We start from the raw sequence: 21,328 nt of genomic DNA on the forward strand, positions 1-21,328 counted from the left end.
ATTGGGAAAGACACCGTCACCACCAAAGGGAAGGTTGCTGGAACCTGAGGGTGGGGTTAAGCAGCCAGGTTTGGTATAAAACCAGACACGTGGGCTTTGGTGGTGGTGGGGGGGGGTGTCCCCTTTTTGGCTCTCCGCCAGCTCGCAGCGCTCGGCCAGCTCTTAGAGTGCCATTGGGTTTCCAGGTCGGCAGATCGGGTAGGACGCATTAAAGACTTTATTTCCCTTTTTTCTCCCTGAGTTGTACATTTCCTCATTTCCCTTTCCCTTGTAAATAAACCTTTTATTAACCTTTTGTGTATGCCTGTAGTGGAGTATTAATAAGTCCCTTTTAAGCGCAGGGGTGAGGACCCACAGCGAGGCAACCCGCTTTTTATCAGGGTTGCTCCTTTACAAAACCATGGTGGAGTTGGACAACTTGCCACTCTGTGGAAAGCAGCTGCATGTTTGCTTTGTTTGCCACAGTGTATCCTTCAAAATTAGAAACCTTCCTCAGTACATGTCCAATAATTTCCTCCAAGAGGAGGCCTTTTCTGTTTGATCAGGTGGAGAGGGCTGTGTCATTGTGGATGATCAATGAAGGCTCTCAGGAAAAGGCATCATTGAATTCTTAGGGAAACCATTTGCTTGGAAAGCTCTGGACAGATGCAGTGAAGCTTCTTTCCTGCTATCACATTTCTAAGGTCTGTGACTGTGCACCCATGGACCAGTTAAATGACAAGAGGGACTTCCAGTGTAGCTGGCATAAGAACCAGCAAATTCACAAAGATCAAGAGCACCTAGCTAGATTTGCACTGTCTACCTCCCCTGAATACGAGTAGTGATACTCTGGAAGGCGCTCACTGAAATGGAGAAACAGCAGCACATCGACTGCAACATCAGGAAGCTTGTGAGAAGCTGGAGCTGGAGCTGGAGTTGGAGGCTGCCTGCCATGAGCACTAGGTCGTGCTAATGAGGCAGGATATGTCTAGACTTCGAGAAGAACTTCAGAGGCCGGGAGATCTCCATAGTTAAGAAATGAAAAAACTAAAGCAACTGGAGCTCAAGCAGGAAGAGACACAGCGACAACAGCCAGAAATGATGCAGTGATGATGGCAGCAAGGATTCAAGGAAACTGCGAGAGAGCAGGAGACATGGACAGGCCAGAGGTCTGTGGGAGGTGCTATGGACACAAACAACAGAGGCACCACGCCCCCTGCTCCTGTGCAAGTTGGTACTCCAGCCCCAAAAGCTTGCCACTGTATCAGATGGAGCCTTGGGATTGACTCCACCAGCAACTGAATGCTTTGGTATCCCCTCTTGCATTCAATCATGCAGCTCCTGGAGCTGAATTTGGTCCAAAGAAACATCACTGATACATTTAAAATTGTAATACTCCTAGTTTCCCAAAACCCCTAAAAAGAAGAGCCCATTGTGGACTAGCCAGAATTCTAACCTGCAAAAGTGTTAGGAATTCATCTCAATAGTTAGGTCTTCCTTACCTTTTACTACTCTAGGTGTTACCGAAGGCCGGCCTTTTATTGGCTGAGGGTAACTGAGGCCGGCGTTGGGTAACATAGGGAGAATGCTGGACGCAGAGGACAAGAGAGGGGTGACAACTAACAAGTCAGTTTTATGTGAGATATTACTTAATCAGCTCTGTGGGGTGCATTCCTGAAGTCTCATGATTTTTGAGACCCTAGAGGGAACCATGACAAAATGTATCGAGTTAGAGCCCCATTAATCTCCATTATTCCATTCCTTGACTATGCTCCCAAATCCAGACACTGCCACATATACCACAAAAACTAAACATCCCCCAATGACCTTAGCCACATTGCTTCATTCCCAGGTGCTGAATTCCATTCAGGCAAGTGTCCACAGAGGCCACAGACAACGTGCATAAGGCTGCCACTCAGAAACGACCAAATGGAAATAATGCATAAGGCAAGGTATGGACTGGGGAAGGGGCAGGGTGATATTACTAGGAGTTTCCATCCTTCTCTCTAGTCATGCCACCTTCCCAGTACCTCAGCATGTTCGCCAACCTGAAAGTTCTCCATACCTGAATATAAGTTTTTATGGAAATTTTATCACTAAGGCATGATGGATTAAATCATCTTGTTTTTCCTCCTTGCTCCCCAGAAGTCAGGGCGTAGAACTGAAATTTCCAAAACCTTTAAATGCATGGTTGGTTCCTTAGGCAAACAACCTCATCCAGAAGCTATCTAGAGGCTCACAAATAGTCACCTCATTAACATAAACTCAGGTATGGTTGAAAGGGACTAATTACAAATAACAAAAGACACTATTGCTCAGGAAATTCTTAGGGTTTTAGGAGCTCTATGCCAGGAAGTGGGAACAAAGACTAAATATATTTTGCTACTATACCACAACTTGATATTATCAGGAATAAAAGTGTCCCCTGCAAAGCCAACTCTGTCTAAAGATGCTCACTCTTTTCATCACAACCCACGTAGAATGAGTTTGATGGAGAATAAGAAAAAGAAAAACTGGAAAATGGGGGCCACAAGAGCAGAAACCTGCCTCACAAATGCCAAGAGGTAGAGGTGGGGGTAGAAGGGATTAGCATAGCCATAAACCCAGCTATAGAAACCAAGATCCTCAGGCCCCAATGCCTAGGTCACAAAGGACAAGACCCGAGCAGGTATTGGACTGCTGTAGGGGGTGTCAGGAGCACAGACCTGAAGGTAAAGATATGGAGATTGAGCACCAGTGTAGAAACCTGGCCCCTTTCAAATTCTACATAGTTTATTCAAAGTCAACAACAAACAAACCACTCCAAGAAGGAGTGAGCCCCTCCCAAAGAGAAGAAGACTGTATCAGCCCCTTCTCTGTAATGGCATGGGGCAGCAGGCCTTCTGCCCACCTGTTCCTGTGCAGGTGCTTCTTTTCACCAACTCTTTCCTTCTGCAGGGCAGCAGCTTCCTGCCTGCCCATGACCTGTACCCTGCCGGGCCTTCTCCTCACTGACCTCCCTCAGCGGAGGCAGCTCTCCTCAAGGCCACCTGCCTGCAACTGTTATAGGGTAGCCCAGATACAAAACGGGGCGCCTGACTGTGGGTCCTCACCCGTGCGCTTAAAAGGACTTATCAATACTGCAGGCACACGTGAAAGGTTAATAAAAGGTTTATTTATAAGGGAAGGGCAAATGAGGAAATGTACAGCTCAGGGAGAAAAGTGGGAGACAAAGTTTTAAATGTGTCCTACCCGATCCGCCAATCAGGAATCCCAAATGGCACTCTGAGAGCTGGCCGCGAGCCAGGAGCCCGGAAGCCAGGAGGCGAGCGACATAGTGAGAGACCCCAAGGCCCACGTGTTTGGTTTTTATACCCAACCTGGCTGCTTAACTCCACCCTCGGGTCCCAGCCACCTTCCCTTTGGTGGTGACAGGATTTGTCTTTCCCAATGTCTTGATGACTTTGGTCTGGAGTTGGGGTGGGGTCCACAAAGCCTGTATGGGATTAGCTCAGGACATCCTTTCCTCCTAACACTACCATGCAGGCCTCTCTCAGCAAACCTGCCCCTTTTGGGGCAGCTCTTCCTGCCCCCTTGTGTCTATGCAAGTGTCCTTTATTCTTCTGTCCCCTTTCTTAATAAACCTACCCTTTAAGTATAACTAATGTCTCTGTCTCGTGGAGAAACTGGCCTGCAAAACATGCTGAGTGCCGCTGAAAGGGGAGCTCTGCTGAAACTTTCCCAGAGTGAACCCAAGGACCCTGCTTTCTAAACCCATCAACTCCAAAACTACATCAAGTTGTTCTCTTTTCTGTGTTCCCTTAGCTGCCCAGTGGTGCTGTCCTAGTGTCCTGTTGTTATCACAGGGTGTTGTAAGGATTCAGCAGTTTCTAGTTTATATCCCTCTAATTGGAACTTGAGCTACATGAGATAGTATCTCACTGGCCATTGTAGCGGTTGCATGTAGCACAGTGTGTGACTCATTGTAAATCCTTGAATGTGAGTGCATAGAGAGCAGAGTGTGACACTGCTGACCTCTATGATCTGTGGATTTATGTTTAAGCATGTTTTTGCTAATCTGGTGTCTACATTATGATGTTACAAACTGTATTTCCCACACATGTGTTTCGTGAGATTTTCAGCTCTGATGTCCTGTTGTTAAATCTGTGGTAGTCTGTAGGGGAATTTAGAGTTCATAAGTTTGTTGGTTTCAGAATACTAAAAACTGGATTTCTGGGGAAAGCAGGTAGTCTCGATGTTCTCTGTGTCACAGAGTGTGTTCTTTATGGGATATTGCTTTTCTGTGTGACATGTGAACTCTATAGAATAACTTTTCAAGTCAGTTTTCTGATTAAAAAAACCCCTTGGAATCTTAGAAGCTTGATATTTGCCTGAGTGTTTAAATGCTGTTTGCAAATATAGACAAAAACTCTGTTATATATATATAAATTAGTGGTTGCCGTTTCTTCCTTTTGCATATGTTGTTCAGTACAACAGCAATTCACAGATGCCTATTTCCTGTCTTCATGGTCAGGAGAATGGGAGTTATAGAACTTTACATTATGAAAAAGATATTATTCCTGTCAGTAAACTACTTTAGCTACTGAGGAATGAGGAAGAGCATTGCAGGAAGAGCACTGGACTAGGTATCAGGCACAATTAGATTTTTTTTCCTCCTGAATTTTTGAATTCTGGAAAGTAATAGCCTATTAAAATTTGAGTCCTATCCTTTGATAAAACGGAAATATTATCTACTGACCTGTCTCAAGGGGGTAATAGGTAAAAGTAAGTAATTTGAAATATATGTTCCTACCTGGATAATACTTGTCTAACTCAGGTGCATCCTAGCTGCCCTTAATGATGTCAGCCAAGGAAATTTCATGTCTGACATAGCCCTGGGCCGATGAGAAACATTTTGTTATAGTATAACAGGGTGGTCCTGATACCAGAATTGTCAGGCCTAGTCTCCCAGCCAGGAATGGATCCAGGCTGCAGGGCAGCGCTGAGTCCCAGCCCCTAGACCAACACGGGTGGGTGTCTCATGAAGCCGCAGCAGGAACTTCGCAGACACTCGGGCAAGCAAGCGAGAAGAGGCAGGTTTGTTTAGAGAAAGAAAAAATTTATTGAGGAGAAAAGCAACAGAAATAAAGCGGGACTCCCAGGCCAGGGAACCAGGCCAGGGAGGGGCAAGGAAGCCGAAGTGGAGTCGTGTCTCAGGGAATATAGACCTTCTTTCCCTGATTATTCTAAAGCTCCACCAGTCTCTTTGTGATTGGTGAGTTCTCGGCTGTCTCACTTAATCTGCTACTAAGAGGGGGATCTTTACATTCCTTATCTAACAGGTTTGTCTTTCCCCATTTGTTGCCTCTTCCCCCTTGTTTGATAGCTTTATCTGTATGACCCGGTCTCCCAAATGAGCACACCTGCATTTTAGGGACAAGAAAGTCAAACATCAGCTATTGAAGAAAAAAACAGGCTGGCACCCACCGGTCTCAGTGCTGACCCCTTCTCATCTCCTCCTTGCATAAATGAGTCTGCTGCCCTAATTAAACCACTCTCCGTTTCCCAAACTCCACCATCCTTTATCACCTGAAGGAAACCAAGGCCAGCGTTAACACATTCCTCTTGCTGCCCTTATCTCTGAAGCCTTCCTTAATTCTCCCTAGGTCCCCACCTGCACTGTCCTTGAGGCTGCCTGATTCTCCCTAACTTGCCCTCGGATTCAGTCCCCTCCCTGCCCTGTAACAATAGCAGTAGACATCTGGAAAGAGCCTAGTGTGTGCTATACTTTTTTAATTGATTTGGGTTCCCAGGAAACTTTGTTAGCATCAGGCTTTAGTTTTATCTCTTCCCCTACCATCTGCTGTTGGCTATTTAAATGGACTTTGGCTCTGATCTGGAAGCTGATTTCTTCCTTTGTGTCTCTGATGAAATCAGTTTCCAGACCTAAATCTTTTGCCTAATTTCTGCTGGTCTCCATCCAGGGACTGTTTGTTGATGGTTTGCAGAATCTTTTCTATCATCTTGCCCAGTTATCCAAGAATAATGACTTCATCCCAATATCCTGAAGAACTTCCCTATCCTGAGACTTTGATGAGGTATCTTCATTCCATGCCTCTTGGGTGACTCTGATCCTGGCCTGCACCAAATGTGCCTTTACGCCCTCTCTTGATTTTGGTGTAGACCAACTTCCAGCCAGGGAGTGACTGCTCCGATTAGTCATCTTGCTTCCTTTCTTTGTACCAAACAGGTGCACTCCCAAATCATTTTTTCCTTAGGAGTTGCAACATGCCTTGTATCTGGGGCAGAAAGGAATGAGTGCTAAGATATAAGCACACTGTATCTTCACTGGCAACTTCTGTCAATGTCACTAGAAGGTCACAATGTCACTAATAGGACTTTTAGTATATAAAATATCTTTTTTAAAAAAGATTTATTTATGCATACAAGAGCTGGGTTACCGGCCAGAGGTGTGGGGGTGAGAGGATTCACCAGAGACAGATTGGGGAGCAGAACAGGCAGACTGACTGAAATCCACTGCTGAGGGTAGCAGTGGGCGAGTCAGGAGAGGTCTGCTGTGCCATGTGGGTTGCTCCCTGGTCGGCTGGAGATTGAACTCGTGCTGCAGCAGCTGCGGATTGCTTCATAGTGTGGTGCTTAACCCCCTGAGCCACCAGGGAGGCCCCAATAAATTATCTTTTTAATGTCTTTCTCTCCACACTGAGAAGCAAAGCTCAACCCATACTTTCACTGATTAAGTTATCAAAATCAGGGCAAAAGTTTATATCTAAGTAACTTTAACATCTGAGGCATGGTGTTACTGTTTCTGAATATATTTTATCAAATATGTTTAACTTTTGGTTTGCATGTCTATAAATAAATGCACTGTATTATTCCAAGATATTATTAAACTTCTATTTCTTTGAACTGTACTTTTACATTGTATGAAACATTTGCAAAGATTTGGGGAAAGTAGGAAGCTTTTAGAAAACTTCCAGGAGTGGTTTTTTTTTTTTTTTAATAGAAGATAAATGAGTTAATTGGAATTGCAATCAAGGAAAAGGAAAAGATATTTTGAATCTAGGGCTCCTTTTTTCTTACCATCATGTCAGGAAATTCTGATTATAAAATTCCTTACGTAGGCATAATAAATAATTTCTGACAAAAGCGATTGTGGGAACACAAACTAGCTGACACCTAAAAAGCAAATGCCAAACTCCCTAAACAATTCTGTTTCCTTGAACTTTCAACTTAAAGTGAATAGAGAAGAAAAAAAGTCTCAGGGTAAAACATAAAGTTAGTACTGCAGAGAAAACTGTACCCATGTTCTGTTTTTTGTTTATTTAGTGTAAAATGTATGCTTGGTATCTGACAGAAGTTATCATGTCTGAATCTGTGTTCCAAAGAAAGGAAATTGCTTTTTATCCATTGGCATATTAGGTAGTATATAGACTTTATCTATTCTCAATTCCTCTCTGTTTTAGAATAAATCACTAATATCATCTAGTTTACTTTTATTAATGTATTTAGAATAAATCAAAATTATTCTGGTTACTTTGCATGGTTTTTGGCCATGGGTGCTAAATCAAGGGTAGACAAAAAATCTGGTGTCTTGAAGGATGAGGGACAATTTGATGGAAGCTAAGTTTATTTATTTATTTTTATCTGAATTAAAATGATCTTGCTTGGTTGTATCATTACAGGGAGGGGGATGGACACCCCATGACCCCCAAAACTTCCTGCTCTAGATAGTTTCTGCCATCCATGGCATCAAGACAAAACATTCTAGTGCATAAGACCTTTAATGGAAAAGAACTTTAATACAATTAATGTACAGTAAGGAGAAGAGAAGGGAAAGGATAGATAAAACAATTTTCACTCGAGTCACCCAGAGTTACCCATCACCTCATGGGGAAATGCCCAACCAAACAGGGTTGGCCCAAATTCGGGCCACTGAACTTGCCCAAAAGCTTGCCACAAATCTAAGGTACCTTCTGGTGCAGACACATAAGAAAGGGGCAGAAGAGCCCAGGGAAGTTGGGAAGGAGAAGAATAAAATCAAAATCAAGATAAACACTGCCGTTGTCAACCTCCCCATGGGTCTCTCACCCATGTCTGTTTCAAGTGTGTCCTTCCATCTCCCCCTGTTACAGGGCAGTCGCGATATAAAACGGGTTGCCTGGACATCCTTTTCCCCCTAACACTTCAAGTCCCTGGTACAAGTCCAAGGCCAAGAAGAAAGTGCAGCTACTTCCCATGTCTCTCTGTAACTTGTGCCTCTTCCAGGTCCCTTTCTTGGTCTCCTCCTTCCTTTCTCTTCTTCTTTTCTTCCTTCCTCCCTCCCCCCCATTCCTCTCTGCAGCTTCTCCTCCTTGCTCAGCTCCACCCTTCTTTGGGTGGGGTGGGGAACCTGGAAACGCCCCTTTTCCTGGGAGTTTAACAAATTTTCAATGAAGAAAAATGTATACATCACACTACCTGATATACAATTACACTTTCCAAGGACTTGAAAAATCAGAGGAATCTAGACAACATCTAGGATTTTGCAAGTGAGAAACTGATCATTTCATGGGGCAAAGTGCAGAGGCAATGAATGTTTAGGATTGATGTTTCTACTAGATTACTTCTGAGGTTCCATTCAATAAATTCATTGAAATGGAGATGAAGAGAGTGTAAGGAATTTGCCTAAGGTAACCTAGTTTATTAGGGCAGGGAGAACCTGGAGCAGAATTCAGGTTTCCGGTCTTTTTCCATTTGCGAATCTTCATGCTTAAAGGTATTTGAAACTCAAACCAGTGAAGCACTTGGGATAGTACATTCTGAGGAAACAACCTAGACCTGGCAACCACATTCTTACCTTTGGATTATCTTTTGATCCCCACTCTGGTGAGTCACATAGTAAAATAACATTGGCATACTGAAATGCCATATCAGGAACTAATTAAGAGGGGGAAAAAACAACTCAAACTTTGTGGTTTCCTCTGAATTTTTTGACAGCTGTAATTTTGAGTGCTGACCTGCTTTGAATGCAAGTTTCTCATGAGAGTTGGTACTTTTGGTGGATAAAACAGCTCCTCCTACATAGAGACTTCAGTTCTAAGGTCATTTAAAATGCATTAAGCTGGGAAGCTGTTCATTGAGAGAGATTTCAGTGGCATTGCAGAAGAACTTGATTACAACAGGATACATTATTCAGTTATAGTAAGTTTGGAACTTAAATTTGGGGAAGGAATGTATGGGATGAGATATATCTTTTTGTGACAAAAGTAGTTTGTCTTGCTATAACATTAATTTGGGAGAATACTGCATTTTTTTTGCATGAAATTAATTAAGAGGTGCTGGATAATCAGTATAAATAACACTGTTGCTTTTAATTTTTATTGTTTTCTTATTAGCTTTTATTTCCTATAAAAAACTTTAACAAGCAAAACTGGTTCTTTGAAAATGGTAAGTATAGTTGCATTTTATAGTTAAGAGATTTTCTGCTTTTTTTCTATAAATGATTATTTCCCACTTTGCTGTAACTTTTCTCTCTTAAGCTCATAAATAATAATAGTGCTCCTTTAAAATGAGTAACTTAATATATAGTTATATGATATTTCGATTTAATTTGTGGGACATGCATATCCTGTATATGTGATGGTTTCATTTATTTGTATGTTATGGTTACATATATTGGAGGGTTATTAAAATAAAAATTCTAATATTTACTGATTTTGCTTTGAAATTAAGTAGATTTTGACATTTGATGCTTGTTTGCCTCTGAAAGAATACATAGTTAACACTTAAATCTGACCATTATTTTTATACATTGTACTTACTTTGAATATTTCCACATTAGTTTTCTTTTTTGTTATTATGTAAGAGGGTATATAAAATGAGGGCATGAATACAGGGGATTTACCAGTTGTTTTAGAAATTTTATCCACTATCCACATAATATTTCAAACAGTTCAAGACTTAAGTAAATCTCATGGAATTATTATTATTATTATTATTATTATTATTATTATTCATAGGGAATAATAAGCTAAGGACTAAGAGATCTGTTTTTTAGTTTTATATCTTTTACCTTATATATATGTATGTATATGTGTGTGTGTGTGTGTGTGTGTGTGTGTATAACCATGGGCTAAACATTCCACCCCTCTTGGTTCTTGTTTCTTTATCTGTAAAAGGAACCAAATGTCCTGAATCTGCCTAATGTTACAAAAGGCAATAGAAATGTTAGAAATGATTATATAAAAAATGATTAAGCAAAGGAAGAGGCAGAACAATTATAGCATTCTTTTTATTTTACTATTATCTGTAATGAAAGCTACTTTTAGTGTAATTTTTGAAAATCAGAGAAATGTTACCTGTATTTTGCTACAAATTGAAGGAATGGGGGGGGGCAGGTAAATAGTTTGCTTTGTTTCTTCTGAAATATTTTTCAGAGTTTCTTCAAGGAATTGAAAAGAGGTAGCTCATCAGTATGGAAGAAACAAAAAGCAACTCATTACAATTGTTTACAATTGGCCTTTTTGTTGCGGATATTTTAAGTGTAATTTAATCATTTCCTAAAATTGTGGTGGCAAGTGTTGCAGCCTTTGTTTTCTAGCTATAAAATTGAGATATACAAAACTGAAGTGCTTGCCCAGATCTGTGTGAGTATAACGTCCATGCTGTGTCCACTATTCCATCCTGCCTTTTTTTAAAAAAATATTTATTTATATATACATACAAGAACTGGGGTACAGGCCAGAGGTGTGGGGAGGGGGTGAGAGGATTCACCAGAGACAGAGTGGGCAACAGAACAGGTAGATCTACTAAAATACATTGCTGAGAGAGAGGAAACAGGAGAGGTCTGCTGTGCCATGTGGGTAGCTCCCTGGCTGGCTGCAGAGACTGCTGATAGCTTCATAGTGCTGTGCTTAACCCCTTGTACCACCAGGAAGGCCCTATTCCATGTTGCTTTTATGGATATGCTGAGGCAATACTGAGAACATAAGGCCTTTGGAATTATGTCTTCCATAATTCTGTGGGGTCAAGAATTACAGCGGGGGCTTCCCCGGTGGCGCAGCGGTTGAGCGCTGGGTTGCGAAGCTGCCAGCAGCTTCTGCAGCACCGGTTCGATCCCCGGTTGCTCCATGGTCACCGGAGAAGGGTCCCACATGGCGCGCAGACCTCTCCAGCAGCCCACTGCTCCCCTCAGCAGTGTACTTAGGTCCTTCTGCCTGCTCTGCTCCCCGCTCTGGCTCTGATGAATTCTCTCACCCTCCCACGCTTCTGACTGCACCCAGTGCTTGTATAAATAAATAAATAAATCTTTAAAAAAAAAAAAGAATTACAGCGGTAGGATAGTATACAGGAGTCAGGGTAGGTTGGCAGGTACATACATGGTATGATTTGGGAGGCACACCACACAAATATGCCTACCCACAAATATCTTCACTGGATTGTCATAGACACTCAACATGAGATTTTAGGGTTTTTATGTTTGTTTGTTTTGTTTTTCCTTGTCAGTGGGGAAAGCTGGAGGGGGGCTTTCAAATGCACATACACTTAAGAGAATTCATATATGAAATCTTTTATCACTTAATACTTTAGTATTTAGTATTTTTCCTATTCCAGGAATAGAAAAGAAGTCATATTTTGCAGCCAGGAAAAGCTGGAATTGAGTTCTGATTCTACCATATATTGTATAGCTTGCACATGATAATCTATTCTAGCTTCACTTTCTTCTTGAGTAAGACAGAGATAATGCTTATGCATAGACACTTAAAACAACCACAATGCATTGAACATCTGGTATGAATAACTGTGGCAGAGTGGGAAGGGCACTGGAATTGAAGTCAGGAAATTTTGTGTCATCGCCCACCTGTTTCACTCTTTTATCTATTACTGTCATGCACTGTGCTAGGCACTGTGGATACAATATGGAACAATTGAAACCCCTGCTTTCCTATATCTTAAATTTTATTTTAGTGCTAACCTACCTATTTCTATATCCTGTTCATGTAGAGAAGAATTAATGTTCTTCACATTTTAGAGGTGGGAAGGTAGGGATTAAATGATACATTGGTGAGCAAAATAAATATGATCCTTTGCCTCATTGAGTTTATATTTTAACATAGTATAAACTAGTGAGATAATCCCACAAATAAATACAGGATTAAAGCCATTATAAGTCTTGAAAGGTAGTCAGTGCTTATCTCTTTACTTGTTGCTCAGATTCTTCTAGATTTCCCTCATCTCTGCTACAGTCTATGGGTGGCTATTGCAAGCTTTCTGCTCTTTTTAACTCTCCTATTCACGTACTGTTTGCTTACTCTCAAGTGGTGAGTTTGTCTCCTATTTCATAAAAGCTGGAAGGTGTTGAACCTCTTATTCATCCACTTGTCATCTTTTATGTGCATGTTGATTTGCATTTTCACCCATGTTTTTGTCCTATCAGAGGAAAAAAGTAGCTTTCTTTTTTTTCATGTTTGGCAATTTTATTTATTTTTATTTTTTAATTTTTTTTTATTTTATATATTTTTACATGGTTTTTCATTTTTGCACAATGTATGCATTTTCATCTTGGTTATAGTCCCCATACAATTCCCACCACCCTTATTTTGATCCTACTCCCTTCTCCCTCCACCCCATAGTATGTCACTGGTTTATAGTTGCTTGTTGATTTTGATTTTTACTTTCTTATAATTAGTCTTTTTCCTGGTTTCTTATTTAGGTTTTCTAAATTCCTGCTATGAGTGAGGCCATCTGCTATTTTTCTTTTTCTTTCTGGCTTATTTTGCTGAGCATAATCCCTTCCAGCTCCATCCATGTTGCTGCAAATTGCATGAGTTTATCTCTTTTGATTGCTGAGTAATATTCCATGGTGTATATGCACCCCTATGTTTATAGCAGCACTATTTACAATAGGTAAGCTATGGAAACAACCCAAGTGCCCCAAAATAGATGACTGGATCAAGAAGATGTGGTACTTATACACAAAAGTAGCTTTCTATCAGCCCAAGTTTAATGTCTCCACCTTTGTTTTAGACCCACGCTGTCTTGCTTTTCAGAGATCTCTTTAACTGCTTCCTTCCGCTTGTATTTTTAACCTCTTTGTCTCGAAACAAAAGGACACATTTTCTTAACTCTTCCCTGCACAGTCAAGACCTGTACAACACATACAACCAAGTTCCCATGAAAGTATATAGTAGTATATAGTAGTCCAAACATATCACTGCCTTTACCTAGGTCACTAATTGTTTCTTATTTCCGAAACAATGGACAACAGACAAATTTCAGTTCCTTCCTACATGTGCCCCACCCCCACTCCTTTTTTGGCATGTGAAGCACTTTGCTTTTTAATGCTTCTTCCTCCAAATCTTCTGCTTCATTAGTTTCCAAGATATTACTCTCTCCTGTCAGTACCCACTTATCACCCTCAGGATTAAGGCCAAAGTCTTTTTTAAAAAAATATTTTATTTTATATAATTCTTACATCATTTTTCATCCTTATACAATGTATGCATTTTCATTATGGTTACATTCCCCATACAATTGCACCCCCCCCTTATTTTGACTGTAGTCCTTCCTCTCCCCGCACCCCCCCGCCCAGTGTGTCTCTGGTTTATAGTTACTTGTTGATTTTGATTTTTACTTTGTATTGATTAGTCTTTTTCCTGGTCTCTTATCTTAACTCTGAAGGCATGCCTATGTAGATATTATACTGCAATCCCCCCCTCCCCTCCAAAAAGCGAACTACTTGTAGATCCCTGAGTTCATTAAGCTTTTTCACTTTACAGTTTTTGCTTAAATAGTTACCATTAAGAAAAAAATCCTTCTCCAAATTATCCCTTGCCCTCTTGGCAAAGACCTTATCTATGAGCTAGTTTAGTTTCTATTTCCCCTAGGAACTTTTACTTCCCACTGCCACTCCCGAGAGTAGGTTAAGTACTTACTTGTCCTATATGCTTCTAAGCGATTGCTTCTCTTGGAATATGTCACGTCTTATTACAATTGAAGTATGAAGTTAGTCCACAAACTTGGTAATACAAGAAATTTCACATTTTAAAGTGTTCTTTAAGCAACCTTTATAGTCAACATCCTGCCAGGAACATAAGCTATGCAATATCAGTCAATACTTTAGTCTCCTAATGGGTTATGCAAATATTCTGAGGTCTTATGCAACACCAAAAAAGTACTTGGGAGGCCCTTTTAGTCATTAATCATTAATGTTTCCGTCAACTCTCTAATATAGTCTATGATGTACCTTTTTGTGTTAACCTGAAATGGTGCCCAATGATGGATGAATGGATTAAGGAGATTTTTATATATGTACAATGGAATACTATTCAGCCATAAAAAGAGATGAAATCTTGCCATTTGGCACCACAACATGGGTTGAACTGGAGGGATTATGCTATGTAAAATAAGTCAGAAGGAGAAAGACAACTACCATACGATTACACTCATTTGTAGAATATAAGGGGGGAAAAAAAGAAAACAAGCAAAATAAAACCTTAGATGATGTAAATAGAATGGCAGTTACCAGAGGGTAGGGGACAGAGGGAAGAGAGCAGCCAACTGGTTGGTAATTGATGGTGAATGGACTTTTGGTGGTGGGCATAGTGTGATATAGACAGGTGCTGAAGTGAGAAACTCTATACCTGAAACTTGTACAGTGTTGTAAAGTTATTAAAAAAAAACACTGTGATTCATATAATGCAAAACAGACACTTCTCAAGTTAGAAAAAAATGAGTAACTTATTTGTAAAACAGCTAACTAGATTACATATTTCATTCTTTTAAAGTCACTGTGTTAATCAAGTGTTCAAGTTCGGTGGTTGAACAAAAAAGAAATTCCTCTGAGGTTTTGCCCCCTTAGGCTACTGCCAATAAATTTTGAGGTATTCTCCTTGCCACCTCTAACCTCCAGCAGACCCCTTCCTTTTGTCCAAAATATAAATACCTTTTCATCATCAGTACCCTGAAAGGAATTTCATCTGTGTCTTGAGACTTGCATTGACACTCCCAGGCATAATCTCTCCTAAGAACTTGGATCTTGAGAATACAAAAGCCAGGAAGGTAAGTCTGCAGACAACTTCTCTTTTGATCCTGGCAACAGGGGAGGAGACATCCCTTTGGATGAGGCAAAGAATAAAAAAAAGCCTGGCTATCTTGTAAAAAAGAGGGAGAATTGAAAAACAAAAGCAAAATACAATTATCTCAAAATATGTTGTTGCATACTTGTGTGTTTTTGAGATTCTCCTTTTCACTAAATTGTGAGTGCTTTTTAGTGTACTGAAGAATTTTATTCCCTAATATTTCAGTAGAGAGTACAGAGGAGGTTCACTATACTATTTGGGAGAAGTCCTGAAAGCTCGCAGAAGCAAGTACAACTTGAACTAAATCTTAATGACTAAGGGAAGTGAGTGACTAGGCTTGGTAAAACAGAATTGGTATCAGGGGACCTATATTGACAGAAGCTTAGAGATATAACAAGATACTACTTTTCAACATCTATAGGTAGGAGATGAGAATGAAAGTATTGGTAAGGGTCAGATAATGAAAATTATTAATCGCCAAGCTAAAGTGTTTACATTTATTTTATGAGAGGCAATAGAGCATAGAGGTTAGGGCTCAAGCTTTGGAACATTTGCCTGACTTTGAATCTGGCTCCATTATTTAAATCTATGAAGCCTTGGAATAATCATCTAGCTTCTCTGTGCCTCAGTTTCTTTACTGGCAAAATAGGATAACATACTGTTGTTGTTGTTTTTTATTTTTTTTAAAGATTTATTTATTTATTTATTTATACAAGCACTGGGTACAGTCAGAAGTGCGGGAGGGCGAGAGTATTCACCAGAGTCAGAGCGGAGAGCAGAGCAGGCAGACTGATGAAATACACTGCTGAGGGGAGCAGCGGGCAGCAGGAGAGGTCTGCGCGCCCTCACCCAGTGGCCGGGGATCGAACCGGCGCTGCAGAGGCTGCGGGCAGCTTCGCAGCCCAGTGCTCAACCGCTGCGCCACCGGGCAGGCCCAATAACATACTGTTGTGATGAGATCTGAGTATATTAATACAGCGAAGAGCTTATAAGACCATTACCACACCATGAACAGATTGAATTGTGAGCTATTATTGCAAATTTTCCTTTTTTTGTTTTTGAAAGTTTATTTATTTATGCATACAAGAGCTGGGTTATAGGCCAGAGGTGCGGGGGTGAGAAGACTCACCAGAGACAGAGTGGGGGACAGAATAGGCAGACTGACTGAAATATACTGCTGAGGGGAGCAGCAGGTGAGTCAGGAGAGGCCTGCTGTGCCATGTGAGTAGCTCCCTGGCCGGGGATCAAACTCATGCTGCAGTGGCTGCAGATAGCTTCACAGTGCTGCAACTTAACCCCTTGTGCCACCAGGGAGGCCCTGCAAATTTTTCTTTATAGCAGTGGCAAGTCAGTGAAGGACTGTGAGTGGACATATTTGTGTTTTGAAAAGGTCACACTGGCTACAATGGAGACTAGCCTGAATCTGATTTACTGTAAGGTGCAAAATGCATCAGAAGGTTATTGCAGTTGATCAGTCAAGAAATGGTGGTGGCCAGGATTAGTGTTTTAGTAGTGAAGATGGAATGATATATTGAATAGATGGATGTCAAAGATATTTAGAGAATGGAAACCCTATGACTTTGTGTGTGTGTATGAAATGGTGGTTGAAGATAAATGAGAGAAAGGAATCTAAGATGAACCCTGTATTTCTGCTTTAGGACACTGCTTGAGAAATCATGCTACCATTTGGTACTGGAAATAGAGAAAAGGAAGATGATAAATTGATTTATTGTTTGTGTATTCATAATCCTCTTGTATATTCTTATTCTTTGAAACAAAATAACTGAATTGTGTAATTCATTAGTGTCTTGAAATCATGTATTGAAGTTTTAGCTAAGGATATTTTAAGATAGTCTGCATTAAGTAGATTTTATCATTGTTCCAAGAAAGATATATTTGCCCTTCCACACCTTTCTTTGATAAGTTCAGATTTGTTTTTTACATAGTTCAAGTACATTATTGAGAAGAATCCTTTGATGATTGATGTAGAAATATCAATATACCATTATAGAGCATTGGTAACTTTGTTTTGAATCAGGAGTCTATCAACTTTCCAAAATGAAAGGATCCTTGGAAATAACTAGTTTACAGTCTAAAAATCCTATATTTATTCATTTACCAAACATCTACTGCCTACCAATATACAAGCAAAAGGAAATCTTGTTTTTGTGGGCCTTACAATAATCAGAAGTGATAGATGATATTCAAATAATCATATGATAAATGTTCAATTTTTAAGTTCTACTACTGTGAAGAAAAGTGTCTAATGGCAGTATAAGATTTAGAAGCAAAGGTTCTAGAATCAGCCTGATTGGGCTGGAATCTTGTTTCCTACTATCTGTGTGATATTGGGCCAGTTATTTAACTTCACTCTGTGTCAGTTTCTTGTGAAAAATGAGTTGATGTTAACTAGTCTGAGGGAGATAGAAGAAGATATGAATATTCCACGTAGGTGGAGCACCATGTGTACAGCCTCTGTGGTGAGAGTACTGAATACATGAAAAGTGTCAATAGAAGTAGTCAGGTGCCACAATGTTTAGGGCCTTGAGGCCAAAGCAAATATTTTTATCTTTATCCGAGATGTAAATGAAGCCATGAAAAATTTTTAGCAGAGAAGCTGCATGATGAGATTTGCATTTGGAGAACAGGAAATAAAAAGGCACTCTGTCTGCAGTATGGAAATAAAGTCAGACCGAGTAAATACAGAGAGATGTATTAAGACTGTAATATTTCAGGAAAATTATGATGGTGATTTGGATTAGCATGGGAGGGGAAATAGATATAAGTGATTTCAAGGGATGATTGAACAATTAATTGAGCTTGATTGAATTAGACATGGAAGATGTAGTTATCAGGTATCTAGGATCATTCTTTGGTTTCTCACTGTGAACTGTTGAATGGACACCATTGCCAAGCAGATGAGGCTACTCTGCTTTAAAACTATGCTACTTGGGCAGTGGGATCAGATGGAAGATCGTGATTCTGGTCTTTGACATCTGGCATTTGATGTGTGTTTGAGACTTTCCTGTGAATATTTTTTTTTAAAGATTTATTTATTTATGCATACAAGAACTGGGGTATAGGCCAGAGATGTGGGGGGGGGCAGTGAGAGGATTCACCAGAGACAGAGTGGGGAACAGAACAGGCAGATTGACTGAAATACACTGTTGAGGGAAGCAGGGGGCGAGACAGGAGAGGTCTGCTGTGCCATGTGTGTTGCTCCCTGCCTGAGGATTGAGCTTGTGGCTGCAGACAGCTTCATAGTGCTGTCTCTTAACCCCTTGCACCACCAGGGAGGCCCCCCTCTGAAGATCTTGAGAAAGCAAATAATTAGGTCTGGAAATTAGAACAGTAATTTAGGTGAGATACATATGTTTGAACATCATTAGCATATATATGGTAATGGAAGGTGTGGGAATGGATAAAATGACCTAGGGAGAATATAGAGTCAGAAAGATGAGAGCCTCAGAGAGTTCACCCACTAAATATTAGGATAAGTAAAAGTGAATGAAAAGTTCTATCTTTAACATGTATAAGTTGGATATATGGATACAATTTAAATTGTAAGATTCCAGATCATGTGATCAGGGTTGGAATTTACAGCACACATGAGGAGATTTATCCTACATAGTTGCAAATATACCTCCCTTATTATAGCAGGAGGGAAAGCAAAAGAGTATGTAAGGAAACCATATAATCAAGAGGATAAGGAAATTTCCTTCTGATAGCTTCAATTTTGTTTTCAAAGAGGCCAAGTCATGTGCTGAGATGGGAAGAGGGAATGAGAAGATTGAAGATACTGGGAAAAGTTTGTAATTGTCAAGAATGGAAAAATGTTGAATAGAAACATGTAATGGTGTTTCTGAGTAGTACTGTGGGTTCATTTAAAGTTGAATGATATGGGGCCTCCCTGTTGGTGCAAGGGGTTAAGCACCACACTCTGAAGCAATCCACAGCCTCTGCAATACAAGTTCGATCCCAGGCCGGTCTGGGAGCAAACCACATAGCACAGCAGACCTACATGGCACAGCAGAACTTTCCTGTCTGCCTGCTGCTCCCCTCAGCAGTGTATTTCAGTCAGTCTACCTGTTCTGTTCCCTACTCTGTCTCTGGTGAATCCTGTCAACCCCCACATCTCTGGCCTGTACCCCAGCTCTTGTATGTATAAATAAATAAATCTTAAAAAAATAAAGTTGAATGATATGACTATTTTGGAACTAATCTATCATGGTGAGAGGAGACGAGACCAGGAGAACTTGGGAAATGGAAAAGGCTGAGACACAGGACAGTGATTTTTAACAATATAGGAACAGAAGGAACAAAACAGCTCCCAGGAAAATGGAAGTGTTTTACTGAAATGTTGCGGAGCTAGCTCCCACCTAGAGTAAGATCCGGTTACAGGATAATTAGGGAACAGAAAAACAACCACCACGAAACTTCCAGACCACCTAGTACTTAATCAATAGCCTGGCACTTCATAAACACTTACCTGCTTAGGTATTGGCACAGCGAAAATCTGAGAATTAGATTCATTAGGGTTGGATTTATATTATAGAAAGTTATGATAGAAAAGCATAGGGGCAAGTTTTAATTGGGGTATGGAAGCTAATGTAGATTGCATAAAGAAAGGAAGGAGGCAAAGTCTGGTTGATGCATTTGGAAAAAAAAAAGTCAAGTCTGAAAAATTGAAACATGATAATAGTGGCTGTGCTTAAACATGTAAACTAGAATGAAAAGAGATTATGGGAACATCATTTATCTTCTCTGGCTTCTGTTTTCTCATCTGTATATGAGCCATGGTGATAGATGGTGTATGCCAAGTATGTATGTGGGTGTATACATTTGTACATATATCTCATTTTCTTTTTTTAAAGATTTATTTATGCATATAAGGACTGGGGCACAGGCCAGAGGTGCGGTGGGGGGTGGTGGTGAGAGGATTCACCAAAGACAGTGTGGGGAGCAGAACAAGCAGAATGAGCGAGTCAGGAGAGGTCTGCTGTGCCATGTGGGTAGCTCCCTGGCTGGGGATTCAACTCGTGCTGCAGTGGCTGCAGATAGATTCATAGGTTGCGTCTTAACCCCTTGTGCCAGCAGGGAGGCCTTACCTCATTTTCTTTTGGTAGTAGGTCTGAAGAGAATCAGGAGGATCTAGGAGCTTCTGAAAAGCCTCCCACCCACTTTTAAGGAGTAAAATCAAGGCTAGGAGGTATTAATCATTCTAATGCATCCATGGATATTTAGTCAAAGGAAGACATAGCCATGCTTTGTAGTTGTGATCCTTCTAGTGAAGCATGGTGACCTGAGATAAGCAGCCTGGGGACTTTAGTAACAATGTTTTGCTTAGTCACTGGTATGAATCTTGCTTCATGTTAGACCATGTACTGCCATGAGGCAGAATGGACCTGGGTGGGGGGGGTCTCATGACTCCTGACCCTTTACTCACACCTTGGTATACAACTGTACAACTCACGTCTTGGTATGTAGTCACGTCATATCTAACCATGTACAGCTGCCAATGCATACCCACCCGGAACCTTGTAGAAACTGAAACTGTATGTAAGCCTCTGACTTCCCACAAAGGGCGCTCAGCCTTGGGATGCGAACCCGCTGAGTCAGCACCAGTGCATTAAACCTGCTTCTTGTTAGCCGGGGTATCCACATTTCCTTTGTGCCATATAACATTAAGAGTAGTTCTCTTTTCCTTAATCATGTTTTTTTTTTTTTTTCTAATCCAGCAATGATTGATCTCTAGTTATGGAATCAGTCATTTCTTTTATCTAGCAGGAAGACGTGTGTAAATTGTTGATGGAATTAGTACTGATTCAGTAAAAGGAAACTCAAACTCCAGGACATTCTGATAATAACCAGAGTATATGTCATGAGCTGTCAACATATGGAAAAGGTGAAGCAGCATGACACTAAAGCTATGTGAGTGTGCCATCAAAATATCATTCATAGGGCCTCCCAGGTGGGCAGCGGGTTGAGCGCAGCGCTGTGAAGTTGTCCGCAGCCTTTGCAGTGCGGGTTCAATTCCGGACTGGCCAGGGAGATTCCCACATGGTGCAGCAGACCTCTCCTGTCTCGTCTGCTGCTCCCCTCAGCAGTGTATTTCAGTCAATCTGCCTGTTCTGCTCCCCGCTCTGTCTCTGGTGAATCCTCTCACCCTCCTGCGCCTCTGGCCTGTACCCCAGCTCTTGTATAAAAATAAATAAATGTTTAAGAAAATGTTACAAACTTAAAGGGAATATATCATTCATGAAGCTGTGGCAGCAACTCAGGTTGGTAGA

The 21,328-nt window shown here is 40.7% G+C and overlaps 1 protein-coding gene and 2 pseudogenes across 2 annotated transcripts in view; all 3 read left to right on the forward strand.

Moving 5' to 3' along the window:
* Positions 1–400: 400 nt before the first annotated feature.
* LOC119245544 (non-POU domain-containing octamer-binding protein-like) lies at positions 401–1,281 on the forward strand (annotated as a pseudogene).
* Positions 1,282–7,874: 6,593 nt separating this feature from the next.
* The window catches only part of LOC119245546 (cytochrome b-c1 complex subunit 6, mitochondrial-like), a 30,248-nt pseudogene continuing 16,794 nt past the window's right edge, over positions 7,875–21,328 (forward strand).
* Positions 8,997–21,328, forward strand: part of IL13RA2 (interleukin 13 receptor subunit alpha 2) — a 55,547-nt gene continuing 43,215 nt past the window's right edge. Inside the window, exon 1 of one of the 2 annotated variants that reach the window (XM_037512051.2) lies at positions 8,997–9,159. The gene's annotated coding sequence lies outside the window, so the exon portion shown is untranslated. Of the gene's footprint in view, positions 9,160–9,371; positions 9,406–21,328 lie in introns of those variants that run through there. The other variant, XM_054695597.1, reaches the window with a different exon arrangement.

The sequence above is a fragment of the Talpa occidentalis genome, unplaced genomic scaffold, assembly GCF_014898055.3.
Source record: "Talpa occidentalis isolate TD23 unplaced genomic scaffold, MPIMG_talOcc4v2.1 talOcc4.15, whole genome shotgun sequence".
NCBI lineage: Eukaryota > Metazoa > Chordata > Mammalia > Eulipotyphla > Talpidae > Talpa > Talpa occidentalis.